The following is a 19,872-nucleotide window of genomic DNA, read 5'->3' as shown; positions in this document are numbered from 1 at the left end:
TCTTAGGGGCATGCACGCCTATCGCCATCTTCTCGCTTGTGCGCTGTAGCGATTTGCAATGTGTAACACCAGCTTTTCTGTTCAGGGACGGGAGAGAGAGAGAGAGAGATTTTTCCCATTGACTTGCATTGGGTTTCGTGTTTCGGTCGATCCCCGACTTTTCGCGATAATCGGCCGATTTCACTCGACTCAACCCTAAAAAAGTAAAAGTCGCTCAACCCTAGTCTATTGTTATCTTTAAATGGGGGGAAATACCAGGATCTGACGCTTTTTCATAAGCACAAAGCAAAAATGATGGATGCTATTGAAAATGGGTGCAAAAAAAATGAATGCATGAAAAAACAAAAAGGTGCAAAACAAATAGCGTGAGTCCTATGTATAGTTCTATGTGCGGCTGTAAAATCTATGTGCACATTTTGCAACATCTGGCAACACAATGGCTAATTCTTCTTCCCCCCCCCCCCAGTTCATTCATGCAGACCCCTGCACTGCATGCAACTTGTCCATAGATTACAAGGCTGGAGAATCTGGCTGCTGTCCATGGTGCTGAAATTGGATTTCTATGCAGCACTGTATGATTCTGCTGCACATCCAGCATGCTGGGCTTAGTAGTAGTTAGTGTAAAACCTCATGGCAATAGTCACACACACACACATGCATGGCAATGTTGCACAAAGCCTTAATGGGCGTCATTGGTATTCCTGGTGCAACTTCTCCGTCTCCTGTTGGATCCATTACAGATGAAATCTATGGGTAGAGAGTGGCACCTCTGATGACTACAGCACATACCTCCCCCTTTTTTTTCAGATTCCTAAATGACTTAGCACCTCCTCTCTGTCCCTGCTGAAGCCAATGCCACAGCTGCTGCTGGAGGACTGAAATGCTGCTGAATTCACAGTGAACCAAGAAGCTTCAGATTTGGGAAGCAGAAGGCGGAATCTGCAACCTTAAAGACTCCAGACACTGAATCCCCCACCTTTCTCCATCCTTCCAGCTGTATGTAGAGGATGCTGAGAGCTGGGGAGATGCAGTAGAGCAGGACACAGCAGTCACTGGGGCTGATGGAGGGGTTTGATGTTGCAGCAAAGGAAGCCTTGTGCACCCAGGGCTCTGTAGGGATGACTCCTGCTTGGTGACCCCCACTCCAAATACTGACTTGGATCATCACTGGGGTGCTTGGAAGACTCCTGGATTTGGTATGATTTAAAAAACAAAAAAAAATACAATGCCGGAGGTGACCATGCCATCTGCAGGAACAAGATTCCTCTTTGCAACTCCAATCTGTTAGCCAGGCATTGATCCTGTCCTCAGCACCCTCATCCTGGAGACATGCTGCTGCCGGTGCTGTGAATAACCTGCCGGAATGCATCTTATTTGCCTTTTTTATTTTTTATTTTTTGCAATCTTATAACCTTTAAACCTGCAAGTTAAAGGGAAATCCTTGCCATCCTTTAGATCATTTTTTTTGTTGTTTTTTTTATGGTTGTTCCATGTGACTTACAAAAACTGATAGAAACATAGGGAGCGATGGAAGAGAACGCATTCCCTTAGACGAGGAGGATCAATATCTTGTCAGATGGGTAAGTCGTGTATTACATTTGTATTATTCCTACGGGAAGCGTGTTCTCTGCAGTTACCATCTTGTATCACTAGTGGACTTGGCTTTCTTCTGACTGTCTGGGGTGCACTTAGGGTTAAGCCCTGTGGTTACTTTTTTTGCATTTGATACATTTGCATTGTTTATTTATTAAATAGAACTCTCCTTCCCATTGTTTGACTAACATCCCTCATCCATCCCTCATCGTCTTCTCTGCTTCTCATATAAAGCACGTTTTTCTCCATGGTGATACGGAGAATTTATATTATTTTGATTTTTTTTATGCATCCATTTCTGAATTATGATGCCATTATTTATCCTTTTTTAAATGGCATTTGCAACATTTTGTCGCCCCCTTTCCCCCTTCACATCCTGCGTATAAAGCAAGGGGAATTGCGATATTTTAATATAAACGCCCCTTTCTTTTTAGCTCCTATTCATCTTGCAAATATTTGTCAGTAAATTGTATTCATTTTCTGATCCCGGCGTTCTGCACCCAACCTGGTAAGAGGATAGTAGTAGTAGTCACGCATTTTGCGGATAGTAAAACTTGCCTTAAGGTGATTTAAAATCTCCTTTCATCCAACCAGTGGCTAATACAGATCCTTTAAGTACTAGGTATCATTACCGGCTGAGAGTGCATATAGCCAGCAGTGGCTCGTTACATGGTGGGTAGTGAAAAAAAAGCTTAAGGTTGGCAATGAAAGGGTTCGTTGGAAGCCCAGAAAGTAATTAATACTATGCTCTTTTTGGAAATGAGAAGCCTGCAGCAGCCTCTCAGTCTGTGCATTGTCAGTGCCTTAGCCCTTTCCTGCTCACTACTTTGTGTAATAAGATGAAGGACATTATTATACTCTACTCTTCCAGCTTCCCATCTACTCTTCTATATGTTTGTTTGTTTTTTGGCTGGGAGGCAAAAATCAGCCAAGAAAACACATAAATCCTACATGAATGCACCATCTCTAAACCTCCTCATTGACTTGTCCTGTAACATGATACAACATGGTCTATGGTAGGACCACCATGACCCTGTCTACATCAGGCTTTTAAGGAGATTGCATAGCACTGGAATTTCTGCTTATATCTTGGCCATTTAATTTAGTTAAAGAGCATTTCATTGTGTCAGCAGCAGCAGCAGAATGGCCTCTCTGGGCTGCAATGCTAACACGTTTTACACCAAGGGATGAGTGTGTAACGAGACAATGTCCACACTGGACACAACTGTGTCCTAACACCGGACTGCTCTGTGCATTGCAAGCCTGCTGATTATTCACCTAGGAAACTGCAACTGCTGCCTCCCCATAAGCAGAGATTTCATTGAAGAAGCAGATAGAGATGGATGCTCGATAAATAATGGTTTGCTCCATTGCAGTCATGGCTTGTCATTGTGTCCCACCGTGGGCTGAAACTGTGAAAAAAAACCACATTGCTACAATGGGTGTCCAAGCGTGAAACAGAGAGTAGGGAGCATGGAGAAAGGAACAAGGAGCAGTGAGCAGAGAGCAGGGAGCAGGGAGAAAGGATCATGGAGTAGAGAGCATGGAGCATAGAGCAGAGAGCATGGAACCACTAGCAGAGATCAGGTAACATGGAACAGGCAGCAGAGAGCATGGAGGAGGGAACATGGAGCAGGGATTAGAGAGCATGGAGAAGGGAGCAAGGATCATGGAGTAGAGAGCATGGAGAAAGGGACATGGAGCAGGGATCAGAGAGCATTGAGCAGGGAGCAGAGAGCAGGGAGAAAGGAGCAAGGATCATGGAGTAGAGAGCATGGAGAAAGGAACATGGAATAGGGTATCAGAGAGCATTGAGCAGGGAGCAGAGAGCAAGGATCATGGAGTAGGGAGCATGGAGAAAGGAACATGGAGCAGTGAGCAGAGAGCAGGGAGCATGGAGCAGGGAGCAAGGATTAGGGAGTAGAGAGCATGGAGCATAGAGCAGAGAGCATGGAACCACTAGCAGAGATCAGGTAACATGGAACAGGCAGCAGAGAGCATGGAGAAGGGAGCAAGGATCATGGAGTAGAGAGCATGGCGAAAGGGACAAGGAGCAGGGATCAGAGAGCATTGAGCAGGGAGCAGAGAGCAGGGAGAAAGGAGCAAGGATCATGGAGTAGATAGCATGGAGAAAAGGACACGGAACAGGGATCAGAGAGCATTGAGCAGGGAGCAGAGAGCAGGGAGAAAGGAGCAAGGATCATGGAGTAGAGAGCATGGAGAAAAGGACACGGAACAGGGATCAGAGAGCATTGAGCAGGGAGCAGAGAGCAGGGAGAAAGGAGCAAGGATCATGGAGTAGAGAGCATGGAGAAAGGAACATGGAATAGGGATCAGAGAGCATGGAGGAGGGAACATGGAGCAGGGATTAGAGAGCATGGAGAAGGGAGCAAGGATCATGGAGTAGAGAGCATGGAGAAAGGGACAAGGAGCAGGGATCAGAGAGCATTGAGCAGGGAGCAGAGAGCAGGGAGAAAGGAGCAAGGATCATGGAGTAGAGAGCATGGAGAAAAGGACACGGAACAGGGATCAGAGAGCATTGAGCAGGGAGCAGAGAGCAGGGAGAAAGGAGCAAGGATCATGGAATAGAGAGCATGGAGAAAAGGACACGGAGCAGGGATCAGAGAGCAATGAGCAGGGAGCAGAGAGCAGGGAGAAAGGAGCAAGGATCATGGAGTAGAGAGCATGGAGAAAGGAACATGGAATAGGGATCAGAGAGCATTGAGCAGGGAGCAGAGAGCACGGAGAAAGTAGCAAGGATCATGGAGTAGAGAGCATGGAGAAAGAAACACGGAGCAATGAGCAGAGAACATGGAGCAGGGAGCAAGGATCATGGAGTAGAGAGCATGGAGTAAAGAGCATGGAGCATAGAGCAGAGAGCATGGAACCACTAGCAGAGTTCAGGTAACATGGAACAGGCAGCAGAGAGCATGGAGGAAAGGAACATGGAGCACGGATTAGAGAGCATGGAGAAAGGAACATAGAGCAGGGATCAGAGACCATTGAGCAGGGAGTAAGGATCATAGAGCAGAGAGCATGGAGCTGGGAGCAAGGATCATGGAGTAGAGAGCATGGGACATGGAGCAGAGAGCATCGAATCGGTAGCAGAGATCATGGATCAGGAAACATGGAGCAGGCTGCAGGGAGCAGTGAACATGAAGTAGAAAACATTAAGCAGGGAGCGGAGAGCATGAAGCAGGTAGCGTGAAGCAGGGAGCAGAGAACATGGAGAATCGAGCATAGAGCATGGAGCAAGGAGCAGAGAACATGGAGCAGGGAGCAAAGATTATGGAGCAGGAAACATGGAGCATGGAGCAGTGAACATGGAACAGAGAACATGGTTAACCAGAGACATATGGTGGAAAACATTCCAGTCTGTAATAGTAAGAAATCCAAAAACAGGATTAATGATTAATTAGTAAGAAGACTGAATAGGACCATAACGGACCAGCTGCATATGCTTTGAGAACAAAATCCAAGAGAACACAGCCAAAAGTCCAGATAATAGAAAAATACAAATACTTTATTTAGACATAACAGATGTACAGAAGCAAAATGGGAAATACCCCCGTGCCATCCACAGCATGTACGATTGGACAGGAGAGGGTGCACGTATAACAACCGAGTCGATACATATTAGATCATTACCGTAAAGACATAGTACTAAGCAGAATAGATATCAGCAATCAAATGCAGTGCCAGCCAGGAGTATCAAATGATGAAAGTATATACATACCAGCAATGCGACAACAGGGATGTGCGTGCCCCGGGCTCCCATCCCCCCTGACGCGCGTTTCAGACGATGCCTTCCTCAAGGGGTGTTGACACCCCTTGAGGAAGGCATCGGCCGAAACGCGCGTCGTATGCTGGTATGTAATACTATAAAGTATTTGTATTTTTCTATTATCTGGACTTTTGGCTGTGTTCTCTTGGATTTTGTTCTCAAAACAGAGAACATGGGGCAGGGAGCAAAAAACATGGAGCAGGGAGTAGAGAGCGTGGAGCAGGGAACATGGAGCAGAGAGCATGGACCAGGGAGCAAACAGCATGGAGGAGGGAAGATGGAGCAGAGAACATAGAGCAAAGATCATGGCGCAGGGAACAAAGCACCTGGAGCAGGAACATGGAGCATGGAATGTGGAGCAGGGAGCAGGCAGCACTTGTATCCTGCAGCCTTTTAATGTCTATGTCATAATGGGATGAAAATACAGCTATATTGCCAAACATTACAGCACCTCACACTGCTGCTGACCGTGACCTAGTTTAAATTACATTGAATTTACAAAAAGTATCTATCTATCTATCTATCTATCTATCTATCTATCTATCTATCTATCTATCATCTATCTATCTATCATCTATCTATCTATCTATCTATCTATCTATCTATCTATCTATCTATCTATCTATCATCTATCTATCTATCTATCTATCATCTATCTATCTATCTATCTATCTATCTATCTATCTATCTATCTATCATCTATCTATCTATCTATCTATCTATCATCTATCTATCTATCTATCTATCATCTATCTATCTATCTATCTGTCTGTCTATCCATCCATCTATCTATTTTCTATCTATGTATATATCTACCTATCTATTATCTATTTATTATCTATTTATTATCTATTTTCTATCTATCTATCTATCTATCTATCATCTAGTATTTATTTTCTATCTATTTATCTATTATCTATCTATTATGTATCTATCTATCTATCTACAGTTAGGGCCAGAAATATTTGGACAGTGACACAATTTTCGCGAGTTGGGCTCTGCATGCCACCACATTGGATTTGAAATGAAACCTCTACAACAGAATTCAAGTGCAGATTGTAACGTTTAATTTGAAGGGTTGAACAAAAATATCTGATAGAAAATGTAGGAATTGTACACATTTCTTTACAAACACTCCACATTTTAGGAGGTCAAAAGTAATTGGACAAATAAACATAACCCAAACAAAATATTTTTATTTTCAATATTTTGTTGCAAATCCTTTGGAGGCAATCACTGCCTTAAGTCTGGAACCCATGGGCATCACCAAACGCTGGGTTTCCTCCTTCTTAATGCTTTGCCAGGCCTTTACAGCCGCAGCCTTCAGGTCTTGCTTGTTTGTGGGTCTTTCCGTCTTAAGTCTGGATTTGAGCAAGTGAAATGCATGCTCAATTGGGTTTAGATCTGGAGATTGACTTGGCCATTGCAGAATGTTCCACTTTTTGGCACTCATGAACTCCTGGGTAGCTTTGGCTGTATGCTTGGGGTCATTGTCCATCTGTACTATGAAGCGCCGTCCAATCAACTTTGCAGCATTTGGCTGAATCTGGGCTGAAAGTATATCCCGGTCCACTTCAGAATTCATCCGGCTACTCTTGTCTGCTCTTATGTCATCAATAAACACAAGTGACCCAGTGCCATTGAAAGCCATGCATGCCCATGCCATCACGTTGCCTCCACCATGTTTTACAGAGGATGTGGTGTGCCTTGGATCATGTGCCGTTCCCTTTCTTCTCCAAACTTTTTTCTTCCCATCATTCTGGTACAGGTTGATCTTTGTCTCATCTGTCCATAGAATACTTTTCCAGAACTGAGCTGGCTTCTTGAGGTGTTTTTCTGTCTATTTTTGGTATTGATGAATGGTTTGCATCTAGATGTGAACCCTTTGTATTTACTGTCATGGAGTCTTCTCTTTACTGTTGACTTAGAGACAGATACACCTACTTCACTGAGAGTGTTCTGGACTTCAGTTGATGTTGTGAACGGGTTCTTCTTCACCAAATTAAGTATGCGGCGATCATCCACCACTGTTGTCATCCGTGGACGCCCAGGCCTTTTTGAGTTCCCAAGCTCACCAGTCAATTCCTTTTTTCTCAGAATGTACCCAACTGTTGATTTTGCTACTCCAAGCATGTCTGCTATCTCTCTGATGGATTTTTTCTTTTTTTTCAGCCTCAGGATGTTCTGCTTCACCTCAATTGAGAGTTCCTTTGACCGCATGTTGTCTGCTCACAGCAACAGCTTCCAAATGCAAAACCACACACCTGGAATCCACCCCTGACCTTTTAACCCCTTCACCCCCGGAGCTTTTTCCGCTTTTTCATTTTCGTTTTTTGCTCCCCTCCTTCCCAGAGCCATAACTTTTTTGTTTTTCCGTCAATATGGCCATGTGAGGGCTTATTTTTTGCGGGACGAGATGTACTTTTGAACGACATCATTGATTTTACCATGCCATGTAACAGAAAATGGGAAAAAAATTCCAAGTGTGATGAAATTGCAAAAAAAGTGCAATCTCACACTTGTTTTTTGTTTGGCTTTTTTGCTAGGTTCACTAAATGCTAAAACTAACCTGCCATTATGATTCTCCAGGTCCTTACGAGTTCATAGACACCAAACATGTCTAGGTTATTTTTTATCTAAGTGGTGAAAAAAAAATTCCAAATTTTGCTAAAAAAAAAAAAAAAAAAAAAAAAATTTGCGATTTTCCGATACCCGTAGCTTCTCCAATTTTCGTCATCTGGGGTCAGGTGAGGGCTTATTTTTTGCGTGCCGAGCTGGCGTTTTTAATGATACCATTTTGGTGTAGATACGTTCTTTTGATCACCCGTTATTGCATTTTAATGCAATGTCGCGGCGACCAAAAAAACGTAATTTTGGCGTTTTGATTTTTTTTCTCGCTACGTCATTTAGCGGTCAGGTTAATCCTTTGTTTTTATTGATAGATCGGGCGATTCTGAATGCGGCGATACCAAATATGTGTATGTTTGATTTTTTTTTTATTGTTTTATTTTGATTGGGGCGAAAGGGGGGTGATTTGAACTTTTATATATTTTTTATTTTTTTTATATTTTTAATCACTTTTTTTTTTTAATTTTGGCATGCTTCAATAACCTCCGTGGGAGGCTAGAAGCATGCATAACTCGATCGGCTCTGCTACATAGAGGTGAAGTACAGATCACCTCTATGTAGCAGAAATGCAGGGTTGCTTTGAACGCCGACCACAGGGTGGCGCTCAAAGCAATCGGCCATCAACAACCATAGAGGTCTCAAGGAGACCTCTGGTTGTTATGGCGATGCACTGCTGACCCCCGATCATGTGACGGGGGTCCGCAGTGTGAGCACTTCCGGCCGCGCGGCCGGGAGCGCTAGTTAAATGCCGCTGTCAGCGCTTGACGGCGGCATTTAACTAGTTAATGGGCGCGGGCGGATCGCGATTCCGCTCGCGCTCATTGCGCGCACATGTCAGCTGTACAAAACAGCTGACATGTCGCGGCTTTGAGATGGGCTCACCGCCGGAGCCCACCTCAAAGCAGGGGATCTGCCAGCTGACGTACTATTCCGTCAGCTGGCAGAAATTACTTCATTGATTACAGGTTAACGAGGGAGACGCCTTCAGAGTTAATTGCAGCCCTTGGAGTCCATTGTCCAATTACTTTTGGTCCCTTGAAAAAGAGGACGCTATGCATTACAGAGCTATGATTCCTAAACCCTTTCTCCGATTTGGATGTGGACACTATCATATTGCAGCTGGGAGTGTGCACTTTCAGCCCATATTATATATATAATTGTATTTCTGAACATGTTTTTGTAAACAGCTAAAATAACAAAACTTGTGTCACTGTCCAAATATTTCTGGCCCTAACTGTATCTATCGATTATCTGTCTATCATCTATCTATTTTCTATCTATTATCTATCTATCTATCATCTATTATCTATTTTCTATCTATTATCTATCTATCTATCTATCTGTCATCTATTATCTATTTTCTGTCTATTATATATATATATTTATTATCTATTATCATCTATCTATCATCTATCTATTTATTATCTATCTATCTATTTATTATCTAGTATTTATTTTCTGTCTATTATCTATTTATTATCTATCATCTATCTATCTATTATCTATCTATCTATCTATCTATCTATCTATCTATCTATCTATCTATCTATCTATCTATCTATCTATTTATCTATCCATCCATCCGGAACTGAATGTGTTGGCCCCGTCTATCTCCTGGCAGGGCTGGGTAGTGTCCCATCCTCGGTGCCTCTTGCCGCTCGGCCCCCTGACTGCAGACATTGGGGCACCATCCTCTGCGGCCCCCGCACAGGGTACAATGTATCAGTGCATTAGTGTTCTGGAGGTGCGAGCAGAGTGGTGCAGCCTGCAGAGATAATTGCCGGAGTGTGTAAAATGGGATAATTTGCGGATGCAAGTAATTACCAATTATTAAATATTCACCGTAATTTTTCTTCTTTTCTCTTTGCTTTCTTTGTGCTTCTGTTGCTCTTAATATACATTCATTAAGATGGAAACAGGACGGAGACAATGGGCGAATCTGAGAAACGCTGACTCTTCACTTTATCTGTCGAGGATACAAGAACTTGCTTTGTGAATCTGCCTTTACATAGTAACATAGTAACATAGTTAGTGAGGCCGAAAAAAGACATTTGTCCATCCAGTTCAGCCTATATTCCATCATAATAAATCCCCAGATCTACATCCTTCTACAGAACCTAATAATTGTATGATACAATATTGTTCTGCTCCAGGAAGACATCCAGGCCTCTCTTGAACCCCTCGACTGAGTTCGCCATCACCACCTCCTCAGGCAAGCAATTCCAGATTCTCACTGCCCTAACAGTAAAGAATCCTCTTCTATGTTGGTGGAAAAACCTTCTCTCCTCCAGACGCAAAGAATGCCCCCTTGTGACCTTCCTTGGTATAAACAGATCCTCAGCGAGATATTTGTATTGTCCCCTTATATACTTATACATGGTTATTAGATCGCCCCTCAGTCGTCTTTTTTCTAGACTAAATAATCCTAATTTCGCTAATCTATCTGGGTATTGTAGTTCTCCCATCCCCTTTATTAATTTTGTTGCCCTCCTTTGTACTCTCTCTAGTTCCATTATATCCTTCCTGAGCACCGGTGCCCAAAACTGGACACAGTACTCCATGTGCGGTCTAACTAGGGATTTGTACAGAGGCAGTATAATGCTCTCATCATGTGTATCCAGACCTCTTTTAATGCACCCCATGATCCTGTTTGCCTTGGCAGCTGCTGCCTGGCACTGGCTGCTCCAGGTAAGTTTATCATTAACTAGGATCCCCAAGTCCTTCTCCCTGTCAGATTTACCCAGTGGTTTCCCGTTCAGTGTGTAATGGTGATATTGATTCCCTCTTCCCATGTGTATAACCTTACATTTATCATTGTTAAACCTCATCTGCCACCTTTCAGCCCACGTTTCCAACTTATCCAGATCCATCTGTAGCAGAATACTATCTTCTCTTGTATTAACTGCTTTACATAGTTTTGTATCATCTGCAAATATCGATATTTTACTGTGTAAACCTTCTACCAGATCATTAATGAATATGTTGAAAAACAATCTTAAATCCGCTGATAGTCCATATTGGATCGACCGCCTTGGTTTATCAGCCTCACCTGGATGTTTTACCATGGAGGCCATCCCCAGGTCTAGGGGTAGAAAGCTTCTTGGCTCAGTGGTTCATTCCAATGGGAATCACCAAACCCAGCCTCCTCCATCAGACGCAGATAGAGAAGTGCGATCCATCACTGCACAGAACCCGTCTCCTCCAGAGTCCAGTGGTGGCGGCTTTACACCACTCCATCCGACGCTCGGCATTGTGCTTGGTGATGTACGGTTGCATGAAGCTCCCGGCGGGGGCGTGCTGAGGATGTCTGGACTCTGTAGTTATGGGGTTATCTCCACGCAGTGTATCTGGACATGTTCCACCAATGTCACCATGTGGCAAACACTTACAATGGATGATGCTCGGGCTTATCCGGGGTGATGGTGTAGATATAAGGCCGGAGGCGGCAGACGAGCACAGACGTCGGGCATTGGTTTTATCTAGAGATCCGTAGTCTGATGAATAAACGATAGTGAAGGAGCCGGGACGTTCACCACGGGAGGACGTCTGCTTCCTCTGTGGCGTCACTGTAGATCTCCGCATGTATAAAGTGTAACAGCAGGAAGTGAGCCGGGATCTGACATAAATGAGACAATATCATCGGAGAGAACTGACATCTGCTTCTCCATATTCACCATCAATTCCATCAAAATCGCAAGTGGCTCAATAGTTAACACTGTTCGGTGGCTCATTGGTTAGCACTGTTTGGTGGCTCAATGGTTAGCACTGTTCAGTGGATCAGTGTTTAGCATTCTTCAGTGGCTCAGTGGTTAGTACTGTTTAGTGGCTCAATAGTACTGTTCGGTGGCTCATTGGTTAACACCGTTTGTGGCTCAGTGGTTTGCACTATTTGGTGGCTCAGTGATTAGGACTGCTTGGTGACCCAGTAGTTAGCACTGTTCAGTGGCTCAGTGGCCAGCACTGTTGAGTAGCTTAGTGGTCAGCACTGTTTGCTGGTTCAGTGAGTATTACTGTTCAGTGGCTCATTGATTTGCACTGTTCGGCGTTGAGTGCTTAGTCCTATTTGGCGGCTCAGTGGTTAGCACTGTACAGAGGCTCAGTGGTGAGCACTGTTGTTTTGGATCCTGGGTTCAAATCCCACCAAGGACAACATCTGCAAGGAGTTTGTATAATCTCTCCGTGTTTGCGCGGGTTTCCATCGAGTTCTCTGGTTTCCTCCCACACTCCAAAGACTTATTGAAACAGAATGTAGATTGTGAGCCCCGACGGGGACAGAGATGGAGACAATGTGTACAGCAATGCGGAACATAATGGCGATGTATAAGTCAAATTAAATAATAAAGAAGAAAAGTGACAAAGCAGAAAAGTGTTACATTGTCTCTGAATGGAGTTGGATAGTGAAACCCTTCATTGACACAAACAGATCTTGGACGAACACCGAGGAAAGAATCGCAGTATGTTCGGATCGCACTCGGCCATGGAAGTCGGTGGAAACCATCAGACTGCACTCGGATAATATCTTTGTGCAGTCTGATCTTCACGGACTTTTCCATCTTCTCTTCATCTGAGAAAGTTAGATTACACTGTGATCAGAGTATGATTAGCATAATTGTCCCCATTCTCTAAGGCAAGTCCATATCTTAGGCTACGTTCCCACCATGAGCTTTCGGTGAGTTTTTGACGCTGCTCATTTTTCATTGAATCCTAGAATGTTAGAGTTGGATGAGACCTCCAGGGTCATCGGGACCTCTAGGATCATCAAGACCCAACCCCCTGCCCAATGCAGGATTCACTAAACCATCTCAGACAGATGTCTGTCCAGCCTCTGTGAAGACTTCCATTGAAGGAGAACTCACCACACCTCTCGTGGCAGCCTGTCTTGCTTAACGGTGCAGAAAATCAAAAACTTGCCAAGAAGCTTAACCCCTTATATACTGGGAGCATCCAACGTGTTCACCCCCCTGAATGTTTTGAGGGTAAATCTGATTTTCCTTTTCGAAGGCACAGAATTCACCATTTTACTGGTAATGAGAAAGCAGCAAACACGCTGTGATACCGATCAATCTTTCTCATTGTGCAAAGTCAGAGCGATGCAAAAGCAAGAAAGACTTTATTTTTTGTTGTTATCTGCAGTTTCCAACATCGGAGAGCAGCTGAGCAATGCACAAAAAGCAAAAGGTGGAAATATAAAACCTCTTTAGTTTTTACGGTGAAGTACGTCGCGTCAAGATTCAGCTTCAGGTCAGAAAAGAAGCAACGGGCTCTGATTAACCCCTCGTCCTGTGAGGAGTTCATCAGGAATAATATCAGAAAAGAAGCAACGGGCTCTGATTAAGCCCTCGTCCTATGAGGAGTCAACAGGAATTATATCAGAAAAGAAGCAACGGGCTCTGATTAAGCCCTCGTCCTATGAGGAGTCAACAGGAATTATATCAGAAAAGAAGCAACGGGCTCTGATTAAGCCCTTGTCTTGTGAGGAATCAACAGGAATAATATCAAACATTTAATTAGACAGAAGTAATTTGATAAAAATGAATAAATTAAAATAAATAAATAAAATTGTCGGTTCTGATACGTTGTATCACTAGACTATTCATGGTTTTGCTTTTCCATCGCTAATATGCAAACTCGTTTCTGAAAAACTATATGGATGGAGTAGTGGGTTATATCATGGTGTCAAACCGGTCTCATGCAGAACATTTAACGAAACCAGTGTCAGACCCGAGTTGTTTACTAAGGCTGGTTTCACATTTGCGGTTGCGTCCGCAGGATTTCTGACGCATACATCTGCATGCGTCTTGATTTCCTATCTTTAACATTGTAGACGCAGGTGCTTGCGTTTGCATGCGTTTGCCAGCTTTTGCTTACGGAGGGGCACAGCTGACGCACCACGTTAGAATTTTTGAGGCGTCAAATTTCTGTCAAATATGCGCAGGCATGCGCATGCGGATGAGTGCGTTAAAAAACACATTACTATCTATGGTAACGCATACGTACGCATGTCTTTGCGTACGCATGCGTTCGATGAGCTTGCATACTTCGGACTGCGCATGTCCAGGAACTGATTGAGACGCGCCCTCCTGGAAATATCAAATGCATGCGCATAAAAAACGAGTACGCAAGCAAAAACGCATACAAATGTGTGCAAACGTTGCGTTTTCTTGAGTTGATGCGGATAAAAAGCGCAGCGCTAGCATGCATTTTGCAATGTGTTTGCAGTTGCGGACTCAACCGGAAATGTGAACCTAGCCTAACAGAACACTTTTAAGGGTCGACACTTAAAGAGCGGCTAAATATATATTTTTTAAAGTTATGAAACTTTGCAAAAAAAATTTTATTAGGGGATTTGGTCTTCGTTTCTGTAAAAATTGCACGCAAGCGATATCCCAACACATGCTTTTCCCTTGTCCATTTGCCTGCCTGCTTTGATATCAGAATGTTCTCATTTGGAGGACCTGTTGAAGTTGAGGTTCTGGCACTTGACACAAACTTTATTACAAAGTTTGGTTCGGGTACAAGAACTGTACTTGAACCCAAACCCGTTGAAAACACTGGGGAACTGGATTTTTGAGCAGGAAAACTTCTCTCCTTTTCTCTCTCTGCAATAGATTTCAAGAAGTCCACGTTTGGAGATTAACAATGGACACAAACTGTCCGGTACGAACCCCGAACTTTTAAGTTCTCTCATCTATGGTCAGCTCCTGTGTCTCACTAACTCTGGGGATAAGTTTCTGCAAGAGATTGTTCTCCAAGGAGGACACAGTTGCCGAGCTGACCCATCACTGCCATCATCTGTACTCCAGCTGAGTATGTTCTGAAGGCAGGTGAATACACCTGAAGGGAACTACAGCCCCAACCCCATGTAAGTGAACGGGTCAAGCTACAGTTCCAGACAAAGCTGATGGCCAAAAGCGAGGAAAATGTAGAGGAGGACAAAGTTGTAAATCAGTGCTGCGCCCTATCCATTCCCAGGACCCAAAACTTAGATTACTGGAGATCTCCGGCTCATAGACAGGAGCGGACCCCTCTGCAAGAGCTCATCAGAATATATGTCGGAGAGAGATGCTGCTTGCTGCCAGCGGCTGCACAGGTTGTGCCCCTGAATATGGAGATACGTGTGCAAGAACAGTATAAGGGCCCTCTGCAGCACAATGGCTCCTTAAAATGCACAATTCCACCTGCTTTTGAGGTGATAGTGGCCCCTTTACCTATAGGGCCTCTGTTTGCCTGCACACACAGGTGGACACAGACAGAAGAGGCCCCTGTGGCGCAAAACAGTAAAAGGGCCCTTTGCATTTCAATAGATCATCTTTACCACAATTACATCTGCTTTAGAGGTTGGAATGGGCCCATTTGTGGCTGCACAGGTTGCACCATTGATATGTCCGCCCCTGGCTGCACAGGTTGCACCATTGATATGTCCGCCCCTGGCTGCACAGGTTGCACCATTGATATGTCCGCCCCTGGATGCACTGGTTGCACCATTGATATGTCCGCCCCTGGATGCACTGGTTGCACCATTGATATGTCCGCTCCTGGCTGCACTGGTTGCACCATTGATATGACCACCCCTGGCTGCACAGGTTGCACCATTGATATGTCCGCCCCTGGATGCACAGGTTGCACCATTGATATGACCACCCCTGGCTGCACAGGTTTCACCATTGATATGTCCAATCCTGGCTGCACAGGTTGCACCATTGATATGTCCAATCCTGGCTGCACTGGTTGCACCATTGATATGTCCGCCCCTGGATGCACTGGTTGCACCATTGATATGTCCAATCCTGGCTGCACAGGTTGCACCATTGATATGTCCAATCCTGGCTGCACAGGTTGCATCATTGATATGTCCGCTCCTGGCTGCACTGGTTGCACCATTGATATGTCCAATCCTGGCTGAACTGGTTGCACCATTGATATGTCCGCTCCCGGGCTGCACAGGTTGCACCATTGATATGTCCGCTCCCGGGCTGCACTGGTTGCACCATTGATATGTCCTCTTCTGGCTGCACAGGTTGCACCATTGATATGTCCGCTCCCTGGCTGCACACGTTGCACCATTGCTATGTCCAATCCTGGCTGCACAGGTTGCACCATTGATATGTCCAATCCTGGCTGCACAGGTTGCACCATTGATATGTCCGCCCCTGGATGCACTGGTTGCACCATTGATATATCCGCTCCTGGCTGCACAGGTTGCACCATTGATATGTCCGCCCCTGGCTGCACAGGTTGCACCATTGATATGTCCAATCCTGGATGCACTGGTTGCACCATTGATATGTCCGCTCCTGGCTGCACTGGTTGCACCATTGATATGTCCGCTCCTGGCTGCACAGGTTGCACCATTGATATATCCGCTCCTGGCTGCACTGGTTGCACCATTGATATGTCCGCTCCTGGCTGCACAGGTTGCACCATTGATATGTCCAATCCTGGCTGCACAGGTTGCACCATTGATATGTCCGCCCCTGGATGCACTGGTTGCACCATTGATATATCCGCTCCTGGCTGCACTGGTTGCACCATTGATATGTCCGCTCCTGGCTGCACAGGTTGCACCATTGATATGTCCAATCCTGGCTGCACAGGTTGCACCATTGATATGTCCGCCCCTGGCTGCACAGGTGGCACCATTGGTATGTCCGCTCCCTGGTTGCACAGACTGCACCAATGGTATACCCGCCCCTGGCTTCACAGGTTGCACCATTGATATGTCCGCCCCTGGCTTCACAGGTTGCACCATTGATATGTCCGCCCCTGGCTGCACAGGTGGCATCTATGATATGTCCGCCCCTGGCTGCACAGGTTGCACCATTGATATGTCCGCTCCTGGCTGCACAGGTTGCACCATTGATATGTCCTGGCTTCACAGGTTGCACCATTGATATGACCGCCCCTGGCTGCACAGTTTGCACCATTGATATGTCCGCCCCTGGCTGCACAGGTGGCATCTATGATATGTCCGCTCCTGGCTGCACAGGTTGCACCATTGATATGTCTGCCCCTGGCTGCACAGGTGACACCAATGATATGTCCGCCACTGGCTGGACAGGTTGCACCATTGATATGTCCGCTCCTGGCTGCACAGGTTGCACCATTGATATGTCCGCCCCTGGCTGCACAGGTGGCATCTATGATATGTACGCCCCTGGCTGCACAGGTGGCATCTATGATATGTCCGCTCCTGGCTGCACAGGTGACACCAATGATATGTCTGCCCCTGGCTGCACAGGTGGCACCATTGATATGTCTGCCCCTGGCTGCACAGGTGACACCAATGATATGTCCGCCCCTGGCTGCACAGGTGGCACCATTGATATGTCTGCCCCTGGCTGCACAGGTGACACCAATGATATGTCCGTCCCTGGCTGCACAGGTGGCACCAATGATATGTCCACCACTGCCTTTTGCTGCACCATAATCATTGCACACACAGGGGCTATCATTAATAAGGTCTATGTGCTTTTTGGGGAGGAAAAAACCCATAAAAATGACCCCAAAGTCACCTCCAGATGACCTGTTCCAGTTCGTCCATGCATTAGAATGATAAGGAAAGTCATTACTCAGCTAAACGGTCAATGAAATGACGGGTCGTAAGTCAGACTTCCCACACAGCGCTTCTCTTATTTGCTATGAAAATAAATTCTGCGGACGCCAGCTAATGCCTATAGGTGATGCACATCATTCCCGGAGAATAATACCGCGGCCGGCCGCGCTCCGCTCTCCAGTGATTGGGACGTAGCCACTGGCTATCACTTATTTTCTGCAGAGAGCATGTAACAAGTTATGTTAAGCATAGACCTCTCATTGATTTGAATGCCATGGATAGTGGAATGGACAAATTACATTATAGCAACACTTGACGCATAATATATCACTCTTTTCTTCCCACTGCTTTGGCTTCTCTTTATTTTCTATGGAAAACACATTTCAAGCCTGAAATTAGTCAGGAGGATTATTTATACCCTAAACGGATATGTCTTCCTTACATCTTTCCGCTAATTTCATTAAGGACTCCATTATATAAAGCCAATGCAGATTTAAAACTAGCAGTTCACAGGGCAGCCACTAGGGGGGGTTACATATAGACACATATAGCATAAACATTTCCTGACGGAAAAACACAAAATCATAGTCCGGGCTGTTTCACGCCTCTTGTCGTGGGATTTGTTGAGTCGAGAGGAAAGGTAAGGAGCAACACTTCTGTAATTCTCCCTTTGCCCTGCAGAGGTGCTGTAGTGATATAAAACACTTTTTTACATGTTCCCCTAAAAAAAAGTGACTGTTCACCAGTGTCCACCGGACTCCTGTAAAGGCGACGTATTGATGTAACCAAACTTCAGCGACCATTAATGTAACTTCAACATTAACTGGTATAGTAGATGCAGTGGGAAGCACAATTTCTCTGTAAGGGTCAGGTCTAGTGATGGGCGGACCCGTGGATGTTCTGATCCGTCAGGTTGAACATGTAAAAAAGTTTGGCTTGGGAACCAGAACCGTACCCGTAACCCTGAGCAGAGCTGGAGAAACACCCGCTCGGATCGGCGGGAAGTTTGTTACACAGATAACGGCATGTGAGCCAGCAGCTGTGACCGGCGATAAAAAGGTTACCGCTGGTCACAGGCGTCAACTGATGAGTACTACTCTTAAGCATCATGCCCCTGGTCTCGCTAATAGCAGCGAGTCCAGTCATTTGATGATGAGAGTATTCATCAGCCTGCGCCTGTGCAATAAATAAATACAATTTATTAACCAGCCGATATAAAGATGACAGCTGAGGACTGCAGCCCACAGCTGTCAGCTTTACCTGCACCAGCTGATGAATACTCTCATCATCATACACCTGGCCTCGTAGCTATTAGCAATAGGCGTTCGGTACAGACCCTGAACGTTACCGCTCGGGTTCGTCCATCCCTAGTCAGGTCTGAAGACTATGGGACATGGAAAAAGACAATACTTATTGCATTATGCCCTGTGGAATTACTGAATTATTCTTACAGTGACGTCATGTGGTTACTGTGCCTGCATGCAAACATCATTACGTTTTTCTGTGTTCATTATACCTGAATTTTGTCATCACTGTGTGTATTATCCCTGTACTGTGACATCACTGTGTGTATTATCTCTGTACTGTGACATCACTGTGTGTATTATCCCTGTACTGTGACATCACTGTGTGTATTATCCCTGTACTGTGACATCACTGTGTGTATTATCTCTGTACTGTAACATCACTGTGTGTATTATCCCTGTACTGTGACATCACTGTGTGTATTATCTCTGTACTGTAACATCACTGTGTGTATTATCCCTGTACTGTGACATCACTGTGTGTATTATCTCTGTACTGTAACATCACTGTGTGTATTATCCCTGTACTGTGACATCACTGTGTGTATTATCTCTGTACTGTGACATCACTGTGTGTATTATCTCTGTACTGTAACATCACTGTGTGTATTATCTCTGTACTGTAACATCACTGTGTGTATTATCTCTGTACTGTGACATCACTGTGTGTATTATCCCTGTACTGTGACATCACTGTGTGTATTATCCCTGTACTGTGACATCACTGTGTGTATTATCCCTGTACTGTGACATCACTGTGTATTATCCCTGTACTGTGACATCACTGTGTGTATTTTCCCTGTACTGTGACATCACTGTGTGTATTATCCCTGTACTGTGACATCACTGTGTGTATTATCTCTGTACTGTGACATCACTGTGTGTATTATCCCTGTACTGTGACATCACTGTGTGTATTATCCCTGTACTGTGACATCACTGTGTGTATTATCTCTGTACTGTAACATCACTGTGTGTATTATCCCTGTACTGTGACATCACTGTGTGTA

The 19,872-nt window shown here is 44.9% G+C and overlaps 1 protein-coding gene across 5 annotated transcripts in view; it reads left to right on the top strand.

Moving 5' to 3' along the window:
* The first annotated feature begins 733 nt into the window (after positions 1-733).
* Positions 734-19,872, top strand: part of LRRC4C (leucine rich repeat containing 4C) — a 988,240-nt gene continuing 969,101 nt past the window's right edge. For 2 of the 5 annotated variants that reach the window (XM_069740441.1, XM_069740439.1), the window contains exon 1: positions 843-1,580. The gene's annotated coding sequence lies outside the window, so the exon portion shown is untranslated. Of the gene's footprint in view, positions 1,581-19,872 lie in introns of all 5 variants that reach the window. The other 3 variants (XM_069740438.1, XM_069740440.1, XM_069740442.1) reach the window with 3 other exon arrangements.

The sequence above is a fragment of the Ranitomeya imitator genome, chromosome 9, assembly GCF_032444005.1.
Source record: "Ranitomeya imitator isolate aRanImi1 chromosome 9, aRanImi1.pri, whole genome shotgun sequence".
NCBI classification, from domain to species: Eukaryota; Metazoa; Chordata; class Amphibia; order Anura; family Dendrobatidae; genus Ranitomeya; species Ranitomeya imitator.
This window is presented reverse-complemented; position numbering and strand designations above follow the sequence as displayed.